At 41.2% G+C, this 17756-nt stretch overlaps 1 protein-coding gene across 9 annotated transcripts in view; it reads left to right on the plus strand.

Annotated features, from left to right (window-relative positions):
- The first annotated feature begins 2597 nt into the window (after positions 1–2597).
- ZNF41 (zinc finger protein 41) overlaps positions 2598–17756 on the plus strand; it is a 44771-nt gene continuing 29612 nt past the window's right edge. For 2 of the 9 annotated variants that reach the window (XM_027532987.1, XM_027532983.1), the window contains exon 1: positions 3348–3545. The gene's annotated coding sequence lies outside the window, so the exon portion shown is untranslated. Of the gene's footprint in view, positions 2794–2930; positions 3322–3342; positions 3546–4701; positions 4761–7360; positions 7458–17756 lie in introns of those variants that run through there. The other 7 variants (XM_027532986.1, XM_027532989.1, XM_027532984.1 and 4 more) reach the window with 7 other exon arrangements.

Below are 17756 nucleotides of genomic sequence, written 5' to 3' on the forward strand. Positions count from 1 at the left end.
AAAAGACAAATCACTGCAAAGAAAATAAAGGCTATGAATATTTGCCAAAGAGAAAAATCTAAATTGTCAACAAACAGAAAAAGAGCCTCAGTTTCACAAGTGGTCAGGGTGGTGCAAGTTAAAGCAATTAAATTACCCCTCAGATTGGCAAAAATTAGGGCATCAACATTCAGTGCTAAAGATTTCCCTTGGTGGACTCATACTGTGCTGGTGGGAGTAGGAAATGTTAAAATATTTTGGGGAAGTGATTTGGCTGTATCTATTCAACAACACAATACCCTTGGATTTAATAGTAAAACTTCAAAATATAGGAAGCAAAAATTGACTGGTGCAATGAAAATCTGACTTACCAGTACAGTGGGAGATCTCTCTCACTAACTCAGAGAGCACGCAGAAGAAAATCATCAGGAAAAACAGACACATTTAAAATAGCTCAAGGGCTTCCCTGGTGGCACTAGTGGTAAAGAATCTGCCTGCCAATGCAGGAGACACAGGAGATGCCGGTTCGATCCCTGAGTCAAGAAGATTCCCCTGGAGAAGGAAATGGCTACTCATTCCAGTATCCTTGCCTGGAGAATTCCATGGACAGAGGAGCCTGGCAGGCCGCACAGTCCATGAGGTCATATAGAGTCGGACACGACTGAGCAACTAACACTATGTCGACTAAGAAAGTATAGTCACAACCTGAAAGTAGAGGGTTATTTTGCTAGGTGGGAATGTTTAGGACTCTGAGCCAGGGAGACAGCATCTCAGTAGCTCCGAGAAAACTGCTCCAAGGATGCAGGAAGGGAAGTCAGGCTATGTGCAAATTTGCAATAAAGGGAGCAGGTGGTCTGAACACCACATATCAGGTATCAAGGAATTTAGCCTTCTTTGTATGGAAAGATGCAAGCCTCTGAGCTCACTGAATTCATTCCTTTCATATGCACCTCAGCTATTTGGGGCCAATCCTGTTTCCTTGTTCACCTTGCTTCTGGTATTCTCCAGCTCCTCAGCAATTACTATGGGGGGTGGCAACGCCCGCTGGATGGCAGTTTTGGGAGCGATCATTCACATTTGGAGGCCAGAAATAGCTGATGGCTGTGACATTGTAGAAGGCAGTGGCACCCCACTCCAGTACTCTTGCCTGGAAACTCCCATGGACGGAGGAGCCTAGTAGGCTGCAGTCCATGGGGTCGCTGAGGGTTGGACACGACTGAGCGACTTTCACTTTTCACTTTCCTGCATTGGAGAAGGAAATGGCAACCCACTCCAGTGTTCTTGCTTGGAGAGTCCCAGGGATGGGGGAGCCTGGTGGGCTGCCGTCTATGGGGTCACACAGAGTCGGACACGACTGAAGTGACTTAGCAGCAGCAGCAGTGACATTGTTGTAGCCTCACATTCCTGGAAACAAACTTACTCAGAAGGACAATGCAGATAGTGGAGTGCAATTTATTACACCGGCGGGCCCAAGGCTGAGTCTCTTCTTAGCCAAGGACTCCAGCCAGTTTTTGTGAAAACCTTATATACCCTAAGTGTACATGCTCAAACCCACCTCCTCAAATTCTCTGAAACTAGTCTGAACAAATGAAAGATACAAAGTTAACCGGTGATTCGTATGCATTAAGCATAGGTAGTTAACAGTGGACAATTATCAATAGGCCTGTGGTCATACCCCAATAAGCATAATAGAATTTGTGATTCTATTTGGTTACACATATAATTAGGGTATTCTTTTAGCTGATGGAGAGTCTAGGTACGAGCCCTGGGGCTCTTCCATCCCGGGGAGTCTGGTTTTCCAGTTGGTATGTCATTTCCATAGATACTGGGCACATAGCTCAAAGTCCACAGTCCGGCCCAAGATGGAGCCTGTTCTGTCTCTTTCCTCCTTAAACATTTCTTGTTTATTAATATGGCAGGAGATATTTTCATTTCCCAACTAACACACACACTAACAAGCTCAAAACAATAAACACATATGCTATATCCAACAGCTGGAAAATAGTCTTTTCAATCAAGAAATGAAACATTGTGGAAAACTGGGTCTCATACTTGAGGCTTAAGGCAAGTTTGACACTGAATTTCTAAATAATCCTTGCGTCAAAAGGGGGAAACGGTTACAAATTAGCACTTGAAACTGAATACTAATGAAAATGAATCAAATCAAAACTTGGAACTTGGGGCTTTCCTGGTGGTCTAGTGGTTAATAATCTACCTGCCAATGCAGCAGAAACCGGCTCCAAGATCCTACATGCTGAGGAGCAGCTAAGCCCCTGTGCCACAACTACTGAGCCAAAGCTCCACGACTACTGAAGCCTGGTGCCTAGAGCCCGGGCTCCCAGAGAAGCCACCGCAATAAGCCACTCGCCACAACTAGAGAAAACCTGCAGCAGCAAGGAAGAAAACCAGTGCAGTCCAATATTAAATAAATAAATCTTAAAAAACAAACAAAAAACCTTGAAACCTTGGATATTTAGAAGAGAGCTTTAGCCTTCATGCTTATATAAGGAAACAGGGAAGCCTGAGTACTCGAGTTTTTTCTTGTTTTAATGAATGAAATGTCCCATTACTGATGTCACAAGTCCCCCTCCCCCCCAACTCCCCCGCCCCTGCTCCGTGCACAGATACTTGGTTTCTGGCGCTCAACCACCTCAGCTCCCCGCGCCCACAGTGGTTAAACTCTTGCTGCGGGCAACTTCCGCTTCCTGGCCTAAATTTGACACGTACTATTCCCCCCGTGGCAAATACCCAGGGTCGGTGACAGCCGGAGCCGGGCGATGCCCCCAGCGGACGGGTGGACAGAGGCGCCGTCAGGTGGGCACGCAGCGGCGCCCGGGGCTCTGCCGCCGCGAGCCGCCTGCACGGATCAGGGGCCTTTCTGCACCTGGAGAAGTGGGGCTGGGGAGGAGGCGCCAGTGTCCGGCCGGTGGCTTGGAGGTGTCTTTCTAGCTAGGATAGGGGAGGGGGCAGGGGGAGTTACTACGTGTGAAGATGCCTCGGCCCCTGGGGATATGGCCGGAGGGCGGGGCCCCAGGCCGCAGAGAAGACTCCAGGCCTACGCTTGGGTTAACAGTAGAGGATGCGGCGCAGGAGGGAAGACTCTGGGAGCCGCAGCCCGACCTGCTGGGCCGGATCGGCTCCCTGGAAACCTCGCCGAGGCAGGTCTGGCGAGGGACCGCTGGTTCCGCAGCCGCAGAGATGCCCACCCTCCCAAGATGGCGACTCCCGGAGAGACACTCCCAAGAGGACAGCCATGTTAGTGGTCTGACAAAGTCACTAAAGAAAATTGGAAAGCCCGCCTCTCCTCCGACACACACAGACACGCGCACGCACTGACACCTCGTGAGTGCACCCGGTGTAATTGGGGTGGACGGCGGCTTCGGCGCCGACACTGAGCATGTGCAGTGTGAAGTCCAGAAACGTCAGCGTCCCGCAGAGGCAGTTTCAACACTTTGGGCTCTGGGGCTGAGTTTAATTAAGACGGCGATTTAGCAGCAGTAAAGCATTGACATAATTATGGGGGCGTTAGGACATGGCTTTCTTGCTCAGTGATGGTATTCTGTGGGGTGAGTAATGGGGCTTCTCTGGAGTCTGTGAGGTGGAGTGACACAGGGGTTTGTGGGTGAATGATGGAGGCAGTAGGGAAAGTAATAAGCAGTCTGTGTGCTGAATTTTGGGGAATCTGTGGGGTCAGTGATACAGAGTCTATAGGGTGAGAAGGGGGCATTGATGAGGTGAGCGATGAGGAGTCTGTAGGGTGAGTGATGAGCTTCTTGGAGGCCACTGATGGGGTAAGTGACTGGGTCTGTGGGATAAGCAGTGGAAGTCTATGGAGTGAGTGATCAGGGGTAAGTGGAGTAAGGAATGGGGACTGTGGTGTGAGTGATCTGGTGTCAGAGATGTGATTCGAGCTCTGTGAGGTTGGTGCTTGGAGGACCTGTGCAGCGAATCATGGGCATTCTGTGAGGCATCATGGGGATTACTGAGGTTATGTGATGGAGCGGTCTGTGAGGTAAATGATGGGGTTCAGTGATGTGAGTGATGAGGATCTTTCAGAGAGTAATGGGTGGTCTGTAGAGTGAATGGTGGAGAGCCTGTGAGGTGAGGATTGGAGAATGAGTGAGTGATAGAGAGTTTTTGAGGTGAGTGATGAGGGCCGTGGGACGAGTGTTGCAGGATCTATAAGGTATATTATTGGGTTTATTGGGTGGATGGTCAAGGTTTCTGTGGTGTGAGTGATGGAGCTCTGTGGGATGAATGATACATTTCTTTGGGACTGTTGATAGTGATAGAGGGGCCTATGGACCCCACGCTGCTTCATGGGATCAGTGATCGGTGGTTTTAGAATTGAGATGTGATTGTTTCAAAAACCTACTTTTGATCTTCTTGGTCCTCCTGTATCTTTGTTTCCTGTGTCATTAGTTTCTGCCCTTGATTTCATTATTTCTTTTCTTTAGATTTTTTCTTTTATTCCTATTTTTTAATTCCTAAATTGAATGCTTATCTTAATTAATATTCCATAATTTTCTCTTTCATGAATTTTTCTCTAAGAACACTTTAGTTTCATGTCACAAGTTTTTATATGTAACACTTCCACCATAGTTTATTAATAATGTTTCCTAATTTCTGTTCTGGTTTTCTCTCTGATCCCTTAGTTATTTAGGTATGAGATTTTGATTTCCCCCAAAGTTGAAATTTTTGTTATTGATTTCTAAATTATAGCCAGAGACTGTCATCTGAGTGATCATTAGGTACAGGAATGGATGTTCCTTAAAGTGGAGGTATGTATTGAAATTTCAGTTATTTTCCAAGACTTTTGTAAAATTATATCTCCCACTAGCAGCATATAAAAGGGCTCACTCCAAAATCATCTCCTGCACTGATTGTTGCTGCTTTTTAAATTTCTGCTCTGAGGGCCAAACAAAACAGTATGTAGCTTACTTTGATGTGCATCTTCCTGACAACTGGCAGCCGAACGTCTCATATTTATTGGCCATTGAAATGTATTTAGAAATTTTTTATATCCTTAGCTATTTTTTTCCTTTATGCAGTTTGTCTTTCTCACTAATTTATGGATATTAACCTGTCATTTATTGTAATTTTCCCCTTTATCTCTCTTTATTTTTTTTATTTTCCTTTTATCTCTCTTTATATCTTGATTTTTGAAACATGTCTTCATATATAATTAGAAAAATAGTCATCTGATTAGATAATTTTTCTTTACAAGTTCTAAATATCGTGTCTTGCCTAGTGAGTTCTCCCTGATTTGGTGCTTAAGTAAATATATGACTTAAATTTAAATTTTCATTGTTTTAGGGTTAAATTTTAATCCAACTGGAAAATTCTGGTATGTGGTATGAGATGAGATTAAAGTTTGTATTTTCCATTTGGTTAGAATATTTGACAGCACCAATCATTAAATGAATACTCTTTTCAAACTCAGTTAAATGCCACTTTTGTCACATAAATTCCCAAATGTTCTGTTTCTGAACTCAATTTTTTCTTCTATATATGTATCTACTCCCTTTCAAAAAACTGTTGTGACTTTAGGAATGTGTTTAATATTTAATAGTGCTAATCCCCTCACTCTTCCTTTCTTTGGTTGTTTTCTTTAATATTTTTTAGCATTTATTCTTTCATATGAATGTTAAAAACCACTTTATTTTACTTCAAAAGCAACCATTAAAACTCTATTTTATAGTTTTCTTCTTATGGATTCAGGACCTTTTTTTAAAGTTCATTCTTAGATATTTTACACTTGATTTCATCATCACAATAAATAGCACATTTCTCTATTTCCATAGGGGGGAAAATATTGATTTAAAATTTTTTCTTTTTTGTATGTTATTTCTTATACAATCCAGTTATCACATTCTCATGTGAATTATAGTTGCCTTTTATGGTCTCTTAGTTTTTCTAGATACAATATCATGTCACACTCAATTAACAATGATTCTCTCTTCCTTTCAAATATTTTTTTCTGATTACTTCATTTTCTATTGCATTAGTGAGAGCTTTCAGAACAATGTTGAATGATACTTGATGGAGAGAACCTCAATCTTGTTGCTAATTTGGAAGTGAAGGATATTCATTCATTCATTCAACAAATGTTTGTTAAATACCTTCCCCTTTCCAGATACTGGATTTGAAATCCTGCATGGCCACTTACTAACTACATGATCTTTTCTTTTTCTAACAGCTTTATTGATATAATTTACCTTCCACAAACTTCAACATTTAAAGCTTACAATTCAATTGTATGTTCAAGTTGTGCAAATCACCCTCATAATCCAATTTTAGAACACTTCATCACCCCCAAAAGGAAACATTGTACTGGTTCCACATTCCCACCCCACACCTCCAGCTGCAAGCAGCCACTGATTTACTTTGTCTCTATAAATTTGCCTATTCTAGACCTTTCATATATATGGAATCAAACAATATATGCTCTTCAGTGACTATCTTTTTTCACTTAGAATGTTTTCAAGATTCATCCATGCTATACCATGTATCAGTACTTCATTCTTTATTACTGAATAATATTCCTTTGTGTCGATATACCTCATTTTGTTTATCCATTCATCAGTTGATAGATATTTGGGTTGTTTTCGCTACCATGAGTAATGCTGCCGTGAACATTTGTGTACAAAAACTTGTACACAAGTTTGTATATTTTCATTTCTCTCAGAAGTGGAATTGCTAGGTCATACGGTACCTTTAAAGAACTGCCAAACTGTTTTTCAAAATAGTCGCACCATTTTACATGCTACCAGCAATATATGAAGGTTTCAATGTGTCGTTCTTAACACTTGTTATTGTCTGTTTTTTTTATTCTAGCCATCTTAATGATTGTGAAGTGGTGTCTCATTGTGGTTTTTATTTCTATTTCCCTAAATGGCACCCCACTCCAGTACTCTTGCCTTGAAAATCCCATGGACAGAGGAGCCTGGAAGGCTGCAGTCCATGGGGTCGCTGAGGGTCGGATACAACTGAGCGACTTCACTTTCACTTTTCACTTTCATGCACTGGAGAAGGAAATGGCAACCCACTCCAGTGTTCTTGCCTGGAGAATCCCAGGGACAGGGGAGCCTGGTGGGCTGCCGTCTGTGGGGTCACACGAAGTTGGACAAGACTGAAGTGACTTAGCAGCAGCAGCAGCAGTGAATGTTGAGAATCTTTTGATGTGTGCAATGGACTGCATGTTTATGTGCCCCCTCCCACCCAAATTCACACCTTGAAATCCTAAATCCCAGTGTGATGGTATTAAGAGGTAAGGCCTTTGGGAGGTGATTAGGTCATGAGGGTAGAGCCCTCATGAATAGGATTAGTGTCCTTATAAAAGAAACCTCAGAGAGCTCCTTTCCACCTTTTGCCATGTGAGGACACAAGAAGATGGCTGTCTGTGAATCAGGAAGCAGGTTCTCACCAGACACCAAATCTGCTGACATTTGAGCTTGGATTTCCCAGCCTCCAGAATTGTAAGAAATAAATATTTGTTGTTTAAGCCAATATTCTCTAAGTAAAGTGATGGGGAGTGGGATTGCTGGGTCATATGGTAGTTCTATTTTTAGCTTTTCAAGAAACCTCTATACTGTTTTCCACAGTGGCTGTACCAATTTACATTCCCATCACAGTGTACAAGGGTTCCCTTTTCTCCACATCCTTGCCAACATTTGTTATTTGTAGGCTTTTTGCTACTAGCCATTCTGACAGGTGTGTGGTGATATCTCATTGTGGTTTTGATTTGAATTTCCCTGATGAATAATGATGCTGAGCATCTTTTCATGTGCCTGTTGACCATCTTCATTTCTTCTTTGGAAAAATGTCTATTTAGTTCTGCCCATTTTTTCTGTGTGTTTTTAATTGGAAGGTAATTACTTAACAGTGTTGTGTTGGTTTCTGCTGTACAACAATGTGAATTAGCCATAATCATACATATATATTACCCCCTCCCTCTTGAGCCTCCCCCACCCTATCCCACCCCTCTAGATCTTCACAGAGCACCCGGCTGGGCTCCCTGTGTTATAAAGCAGCTTCCTACTAGCTAGCTATATACACGTGGTAGTGTTTATCCATCAGTGCTACTCTCTTGATTTGTCCTATCCTCTCCTCCCCGAACTGTGTCCACAGGTCTGTTCTTTATATCTGCGTTTCCATTCAATAAGGTATTTTAAGAGAGACAGGCCACATTTACCTAACTTTTGTCCCAGTATATTGTTATAGTTCTATTTTATTATTAGTTGTTGTTAATCTCTTATTGTACCCAAATCGTAAATTAATTTTATCATAGGTATGCATGTGTATAAGAGATACAGCATATATAGGGTTTGATACTATACACAGTATCATTTCTGTCCATTTTTAAATTGGGTTGTTTGTTTTTTGATATTGAGTTGTATGAGCTGTTTATATATAATATGTTGGATATTTCTTATCAGTCATATCATTTGCAAATGTTTTCTCCCATTCAGTAGGTTGTCTTTTCATTTTGTCAATGGTTTCCTTTGCTTACAAAAGCTTTGAACAATTTTTTGAACATTGACATTGAACATCATTTAAACATTTTTTAATTGAAATATATTTTGAGATAACTGTGGATTCACATGCAGTTGTAAAAAAATAATGCAAAGTGATCCCTTGTGCACTTTGCTATTTTCCTCCAGTTGTGACATTTTACAAAATTAAAGTATAATATACCAACCAGGATTTTGATCCTGATACAATTCAACCATCTTCGTCAGATTTCCTCAGTCTTACTCATACATATATGTGTGTACTAAGTTTCATACAATTTGATCACCTGTGAAGCTTTGTATGTCCATCACCATAGTCAAAATACTGAATGGTTCCAATATCACAGTGATCCCTAGCCTTGCCCTTTTATAACCACACTGTTCACCTCTTGTCTCTACTAACCCTTGGAAACCACTGATCTGTTCTCCATGTCTAAAATTTTGTCACTTCAAAATTGTTATATTGATCAAATCATATAGTATATAAACTTTTGACGTTTTTTCAGCAATGTAAGAGAGATCCAGTTATTCTGCATCCTCACCAGTGTTTTGCATTGTCAGTATTTATTTTAGCTATTCTGATATATGTGTAGTGATATCTCATTGTAGTTTTCATTTGCATTTCCCTGGTAGATAATAGGGGAACTATTTTCATATGCTTATTTGCCATCTATGTATCCTCTTTGGTGAAATGTCTGTTAGTATTTTCTAATTGAATTGTTTGGATGATTTTACTGTTGAGCTTTGAGAGTGTTTTATATATTCTACATACCAGTCTTTTGTCAGATATGTTATCTTCACGTATTGTTCACAGTCAGTAGCTTGTCTTTTCATTCTCTTCATCTTTTCCATCCTCTGGTCTTTTCCAGAGCAAAGGTTTTTAAATTTTTGACAAGACCCAGTTTATCAGTGTTTGCTTTTATGGATTATGCTTTTGGCGTCCAATCTAAAAACTCTGATTCTCTGACACCAACTGAATGTCCAACAACTCAATTTTTTAACTTATTTATTTTAATTGGAAGCTTTTTACTTTACAATATTGAGGTGGTTTTGCCATACATTGACATGAGTCAGCCATGGGTATACGTGTATTCCCCATCCTGAGCCCCCCCTCCCACCTCCCTCCCCATCCCATCCCTCTGGGTCATCCCAGTGCACCAGCCCTGAGCACCCTGTCTCATGCATCGAACCTGGACTGGCGATCCTGTTTCACATATGATAATATACATGTTTCAATGCTATTCTTTCAAATCATCCCACCCTCGCCTTCTCCCACAGAGTCCAAAAGACTGTTCTATACATCTGTGTCTCTTTTGCTGTCTCGCATATAAGGTTATCGTTACCATCTTTCTATTTTGACACTGCCTACCAGTATTCTTGCCAGGGAAATCCCATGGGCAGAGAAGCCTGGTGGGCTACAGTCCATGGGGTCTCAGAGTCAAACATGACTTATCAACTAAACAACAACCATCTGGAGTTAGCATCAGATCCCATAAATTAAAGGGCTCAATCCCACTGCCCCCACTTCAGATGCCAGTCACTGCAAGTCCCAGGCCACCCATACTTCTGATTTACTGGCTATAAATTGGGGTTTCCCAGCACCTCTTCCTAAGGTTTAGTAATTGCTAGAATAGCTCAGATATCAAGAAAAAACTGTTTACCAGTTTATTATAAAGATACAACTCAGGAACAGCCAGATGGAAGGGATCCACAGGGCAACTTATAGGGGGAAAGGTACAGAGCTTCCATGACCTCTCTGGACATGCCTTCCTCACAGAACATCTATATTCAGCCTGGAAGGTTGCTCTGGATGTACAATTGTTCTAGCACCATTGAGTTGTTTTACCTGTTTGTAAAAAAAAAAAATCAGTTGGTCATGCTTATGTGGGGCTATTTCTGCATCCTCTATTCTGTTCCATTGATATGTGTCTGTCCCTCTGCCCAAATCAGTTTTTGATTAATAATCCATGTAGTAAACTTTTAATATTTATTAGGATGATTCTCCCACTTTATTCTTCCTTGTTAAGACTGGTTTAGCTCTGGGTCCACTGAACTCTCAAGTCTACTGCAGAAGGTGTGGGTTCAATTCCTGTTTTGGGAACTAAGATCCTGCTTGCCACATGGCATGGCAAAAAAAAAAAAGACTGGTTTAGCTATTCTAGGGGTCTTGTCTTTCCATATAAATTTTAGAATATGCTTGTCTGTGGATGTTGAACATATTCCCATGTGCTTATTTGCCCTCCACATATTCTCTTTGGTGAAATATCTCTTCATGTCTTTTGTCCATTTAGTTCTTTATATGTTATAAGTATTAGTCTTTTGTCAAATAAGGGGTTTGTGAATATTTTCTCTCAGTATGCAGCTTGTCATTTCATCCTCTTAAGAGTGTCTTTTGCAGAGCTACAATTTTTAATTTTGATAAACTTATCTATTTTTTTAAATCATGTTTTTGGTGTCATACTAAGAACTCTTCACTAAGCCCTAAGTCCTGACAATTTTCTCTTCTGTTCGCTTCCAACAGTTTTACATTTTACACATAAATCTATGATCCATTTTGGGTTAATTTTTTATGCATTCTTGTGCTCAGTTGCTTCAGTCATATCTGACCAACTCTTTGCAACCCTATGGACTAGCCCACCAGGCTCCTCTGTCCATGGGATTCTCCAGGCAAGAATACTGGAGTGGATTGCCATGCCATCTTTCAAGGGATCTTCCCTACCCAGGGATCGAACCAGCATCTCCTGCATTGCAGGCAGATTCTTCACTGCTGAGCCACTATGGAAACCCCAGTGTAACAATTAGAATGAGATTAATTTGGGTTTATTTTTTTTGTTTTATGTCTTGTTGTTGTTGTTTGTTTGTTTGCTTGTCAATATCCAATTACTCTAGCACCATTTGTTGAAAAGATATTGAATTGGTTTTGTACCTTTGTAAAAAAATTTACATGACTGTATTTGTAGGAGGCGATATCTGTGTCCTCTATTCTGTTCCATGTGCTTCGCTGGAGCGGCTGTAAGGAGATACCCCATGCCCAAGATCAGAGAAACCTCAGCAAGATGGTAGGCACTGGAGCAGCGGGAAAATGGCTGTCTGAGAAGGCCTTACAAATAGCTGTAAAAAGAAGAGAAGTGAAAAGCAAAGGAGAAAAGGAAAGATGTACCCATTTGAATGCAGAGTTCCAAAGAATAGCAAGGAGAGATAAGAAAGCCTTCCTCGGTGATCAGTGCAAAGAAATAGAGGAAAACAATAGAATAGGAAAGACTAGAGATCTCTTCAAGAAAATTAGAGATACCAAGGGAACATTTCATGCAAAAATGGGCACAATAAAAGACAGAAATGGTATGGACCTAACAGAAGCAGAAGAAATTAAGAAGAGGTGGCAAGAATACACAGAACTATACAAAAAAGATCTTTACGACCCAGCTAATCACCATGGTGTGATCACTCACCTAGAGCCACACATCCTGGAATGCAAAGTCAAGTGGGCCTTAGAAAGCATGACTATGAACAAAGCTAGTGGAGGTGATGGAATTCCAGTTGAGCTATTTCAAATCCTGAAAGATGATGCTGTGAAAGTACTGCACTCAATATGCCAGCAAATTTGGAAAACTCATCTGTGGTCACAGGACTGGAAAATATCAGTTTTCATTCCAATCCCAAAGAAAGGCAATGCCAAAGAATCCTCAAACTATTGCACAATTGCACTCATCTCACACACTTGTAAAGTAATGCTCAAAATTCTCCAAGCCAAGCTTCAACAGTACGTGAACCATGAACTTCCAGATGTTCAAGCTGGATTTAGAAAAGGCAGAGGAACCAGAGATCAAATTGCCAACATCCATTGGATCATCAAAAAAGCAAGAGAGTTCCAGAAAAACATCTACTTCTGCTTCATTGACTATGCCAAAGTCTTTGACTGTGTGGATCACCACAAACTGTAGAAAATTCTTAACTACTCCAAAGCATTTGACTGTATGGATCATCACAAACTGTAGAAAATTATTAAAGAGATGGGAATACCAGACTACCTGACCTGCCTCTTGAGAAATCTGTATGCAGGTCAGGAAGCAACAGTTAGAACTGGACATGGAACAACAGACTGGTACCAAATAGGGAAAGGAGTACGTCAAGGCTGTATACTGTCACCCTGCTCATTTAACTTATATGCAGAGTACATCATGAGAAACGCTGGGCTGGAAGAAGCACAAGCTGGAATCAAGATTGCTGGGAGAAATATCAGTAACCTCAGATATGCAGATGACACCACCCTTATGGCAGAAAGCAAAGAAAAACTAAAGAGCCTCTTGATGAAAGTGAAAGAGGAGAGTAAAAAAGTTGGCTTAAAGCTCAACATTCAGAAAACTAAGATCATGGCATCTGGCCCCATCACTTCATGGGAAATAGATGGGGAAACAGAGACAGACTTTATTCTTTGGGACTCTAAAATCACCACATATGGTGACTGCAACCATGAAATTAAAAGACGCTTACTCCTTGGAAGAAAAGTTATGACCAACCTAGACAACATGTTAAAAAGCAAAGACATTATTTTGCCAACAAAGGTCCGTCTAGTCAAAGCTATGGTTTTTCCAGTGGTCATGTATGGATGTGAGAGTTGGACTATAAAGAAAGCTGAGTGCTGAAGATTTGATACTTTTGAACTGTGGTGTTGGAGAAGACTCTTGAGGCCCCTTGGACTGCAAGGAGATCCAACCAGTCCATCCTACAGGAAATCAGTCCTGAATATTCATTGGAAGGGCTGATGCTAAAGCTGAAACTCCAATACTTTGGCCACCTGATAGGAAGAACTGATTCATTGCAAAATACCCTGATACTGGGAAAGACTGAAAGTGGGAGGAGAAGGAGACAAAAGAAAATGAGATGGTTGGATGGCATCATCGACTCAATGGACATGAGTTTGAGTAAACTCCAGGAGTTGGTGACAGACAGGGAGGCCTGGCATGCTGCAGTCCATGAGGTCGCAAAGAGTCAGACACTACGGAGCAACTGAACTGAACTGAACTGAATTGAACTGATTCTGTTCCATTGGTCTATGTGCCTATCCATTCATCTATACCCCATTGTCTTGATTCCTATGTGTGCGTCCTAAGTTGCTTCAGTCATATCCATCTCTTTGCCACCCTATGGACTATGGCCGGCCAGGCTCCTCTGTCCATAGGATTCTCCATGCAAGAATACTGGAGTGGGTTGCTGTGCCCTCCTCCAGGGAATCTTCCCAACCCAGAGATCAAACCCACGTCTGTTAAGTCTTCTGTATTGGCAGTCGGGCACTTTACCACTAGCGCCACCCGGGGTAAATAAAAAGTATTGAAATCAACTATGTTGATTTCTCCCACTTAATTCTTTGTCAGAATTGCTTTAACTGTTCTCTATTGTATATCCTTTGTCTTTTCACACAGATTTTAGAATAATTTTGCCTATATCTACAAAAAATTCTTGCTGAGGTTTTGGTAGAAATTGTATTAAATCTGCAGATCAACTAGTGGAGAATTGGTATTTTTACCATGCCATAGACACAGTACCTATACATTTATATAGATCTTTGTTGATTTGCCTCATCAGCCTTTTATAGTTTTCAGCATTTGTTGTTGTTTTTCTTCAGTCACTAAGTTGTGTATGACTGTTTGTGATCCCATGGACTGTAGCACCAGGCTCCTCTGTTCTCCATTATCTCCCGGAGTTTGCTCAAGTTCATGTCCATTGAGTCAGTGATGCTATCTAACCATCTCATCCTCTGCCAACCCATTCTCCTTTTGCTTTTAGTCTTTCCAAACATCCGGGTCTTTTCCAATGAGTCGCCTGTTTGCATCAGGTGACCAAAGTATTGGAGCTTCTGCTTCAGCATCAATCCTTCCAATGAATATTTCAGGATTGATTTCCTTTAGGATTTACTGGTTTGATCTCCTTGCTGTCCAAGGGACTCTCAAGAGTCTTTTCCATCACCACAGTTCTAAAGCATCAATTCTTCAGCACTCAGCCTTCTTTTTGGTCCAACTCTCATATCTGTTGGAGAAGGAAATGGCAACCCACTCCAGTACTCTTGCCTGGAAAATCCCATGGATGGAAGAGCCTGGTAGGCTACAGTCCATGGGGTTGCAAAGAGTTGGAAATAACTGAGCGACTTCACTTTTGCTTTCTCACATCCATACATGAATACTGGTGGTATAACTTAATGATTAAGAGAACAGGCTCTGGAGTAAGACTTACAATCTATGTGACCTTGGATAAGTTATTTAAATTTTTTCCACTTAATAATAGTGAAGTGAAAGTCATTCAGTTGTGTGGTACTCTTTGTGACAACATGGACTATACAGTCCATGGAATTCTCCAGGCCAAAATACTGGAGTGGGTAGCCTTTCCCTTCTCCAGGGGATCTTCCCAACCCAAGGATCGAAGCCAGGTCTCCTGCATTGCAGGCAGATTCTTTACCAGCTGAGCCACAAAGTAACAATGTTATTTGTTCCAAATTCCCAATTACATTATTTTTCTTTACTCAGTTATAAGTATATATCAATTGCAATAATCATTTCTCAAAAGTGCATTCCTCCAATTTTGAGTTTTCTATTACTATTTACTTTGTAATTGTTTACACTATTCCCTTGAGTATTCTCCTAAGATGCTAATATTGCCATATAATACTGTAAATGTTTGTATGTCTAAAATTGTGTTTTGCTCTGACAGAAGAATGGTATTGAGCGTGTTTTAAATTCTTAAATCTCAATCCCTTTATCTCAATAATTTTTAGATGTTTTTTGTCTATTATGGTTTTAATTGTTGCAAATAAGTCTAGTGCCATTGTGATCCCTTTCCATTGTAAATAGCATGTTGTTTCTGCTTGGGAGCATTTTTTTACAACTATTCTTTTAATGGAAGCTTTTCATGTGATATTATTTTTATGTATTTATTTATTTATAAAATTTGGTTGCACTGGGGCTTAGTTGTGGCACCTGATATCTTCAGTATTAGTTGTAGCATTCAGGATCTTTAGTTGCAGCATGCAAACTCTTAGTTCCAGCATGTGGGATCTAGTTCTCTGACCAGGGATCAAACCCAGACTCCCTGCATTGGGAGCATGGAGTCTTAGTCAATAGACCACCAGGGAAGTCCCCCCTGGCAGCATTTTAAGGTTTCTTTTTACCCTTTAAATTCAGTGCCAAACCAGATTTGGGGTTGATTTGGTTCCTCTGGGAGTGAAGGATTGCAAGGATTTTTGTCGGGGAGGATCATGGAGTTAAAGTCCAATAAGATTAGCTGGAAAAGGTCAGTTTTCATTCCAATCCCAAAGAAAGGCAATGCCTAAGAATCCTCAAACTACCGCACAATTACAGTCATCTCACACGTTAGCAAAGTAATACTCAAAATCCTCCAAGCCAGGCTTCAACAGTACGTGAACCGAGAACTTCCAGTTGTTCGAGCTAGATTTAGAAAAGGCAGAGGAACCAGAGATCAAATTGCCAACATCCATTCGATCATTGAAAAAGTGAGAGTTCCAGAAAAACATCTACTTCTGCTTCATTGACTATGCCAAAGCCTTTGACTGTGTGGATCACCACAAACTGCAGAAAATTCGTAAAGAGATGGGAATACCAGACCACCTGACCTGCCTCTTGAGAAATCTGTATGCAGGTCAAGAAGCAACAGTTAGAACTGGACGTGGAACAGCAGACTGGTTCCAAATCGGGAAAGGAGTACGTCAAGGCTGTATATTGTCACCCTGCTTATTTAACTTAAATGCAGAGTACATCATGCAAAATGTTGGGCTGGAGGAAGCCCAAGCTGGAATCAAGATTGCCAGGAGAAATATCCATAACTTCAGATATGCAGATGATGCCACCCTTATGGCAGAAAGTGAAAGAGAACTAAAGAGCCTCTTGATGAAAGTGAAAGAGGAGAATGAGAAAGTTGGCTAAAATTCAACGTTCAGAAAACTAAGATCATGGCATCTGGTCCCATCACTTCATGGCAAATAGATGGGGAAACAATGGAAACAGTGACAGGCTTTATTTTGGGGGGCTCCAGAATCACTGCAGATGGTGACTGCAGCCATGAAATTAAAAGACGCTTGCTCCTTGTGATAGCTTATGGTGAACAATGTCCAATTCGTGATCTCCGAAGAAGATTTAACTTTGGGACCAGGAACCAGGCTTGATCACTTAAGAGCTTTTGTGTAGCAGAGTTTTATTAAAGTAAGAAAAGGGACAGAGAAAGCTTCTGACATAGATATCAGAAGGGGGATGGAGAATGCCACCCCCTCGCAGGTGTTAGCAAGGGAGTTATATAGTTTTTAATTAATTATTACAGTAAATCAAAAGAATGTCTCAAGTCTGTGAAAATTTTACCAGACCCAGTCCCATAATTTACAGGTTTTCAGGAAGGAGAAACTGTCCTCAGTCAGGATACACTGCTGTTGTATAATCACTAGTACAGAGTTCAAACTGAGCTGTTTGTGGTGTAATCATCAGTTTCAGACTTAAAGAAAAAATGTATTATGTCACTAAGACTAAGGAATGTAGAGAAAAAAAGATGTTTGTCCTTTCCTCCTCCTTGAGAATTCCAGAGCCCGATCTCCGCTTTGAGAGCCCCAGGCCCCTTTCTCCTCCTTGGGGACCCCAGACTTCTTATCAATCTGCCTAGGAATTGACTCTCTCACTCGAAAGAAAAGCTATGACCAACCTAGACAGCATATTAAAAAGCAGAGACATTACTTTGCCAACAAAGGTCCGTCTAGTCAAGGCTATGGTTTTTCCAGTAGTCATGTATGGATGTGAGAGTTGGACTATAAAGTAAGCTAAGCACTGAAGAATTGATGCTTTTTGAACTTTGGTGTTGGAGAAGACTCTTAAGTGTCCCTTGAACAGCCAGGAGATCCAACCAGTCCATCCTAAAGGAAATCAGTCCTGAATATTCGTTGGAAGGACTGATACTAAAGCTGAAACTCCAATACTTTGGCCACCTGATGGGAAGAACTGACTCATGTGAAAAGACCCTAATGCTGGGACGTGGGGTAGCTCCTCTCAGCTGCACTTCTGTGCCCCTTGCACTGCAAGGAGATCCAGCCAGTCCATCCTAAAGGAAATCAGTCCTGGGTGTTCATTGGTAGGACTGATGTTGAAGCTGAAACTCCAATACTTTGGCCACCTGATGCGAAGAACTGACTCATTTGAAAAGACTGTGATGCTGGGAAAGATTGAGGGGAGGAGGAGAAGGGGACGAGAGAGGATGAGATGGTTGAATGGCATCACC

This window comes from Bos indicus x Bos taurus, chromosome X (genome assembly GCF_003369695.1).
Source record: "Bos indicus x Bos taurus breed Angus x Brahman F1 hybrid chromosome X, Bos_hybrid_MaternalHap_v2.0, whole genome shotgun sequence".
In the NCBI taxonomy this organism is placed as follows: Eukaryota; Metazoa; Chordata; class Mammalia; order Artiodactyla; family Bovidae; genus Bos; species Bos indicus x Bos taurus.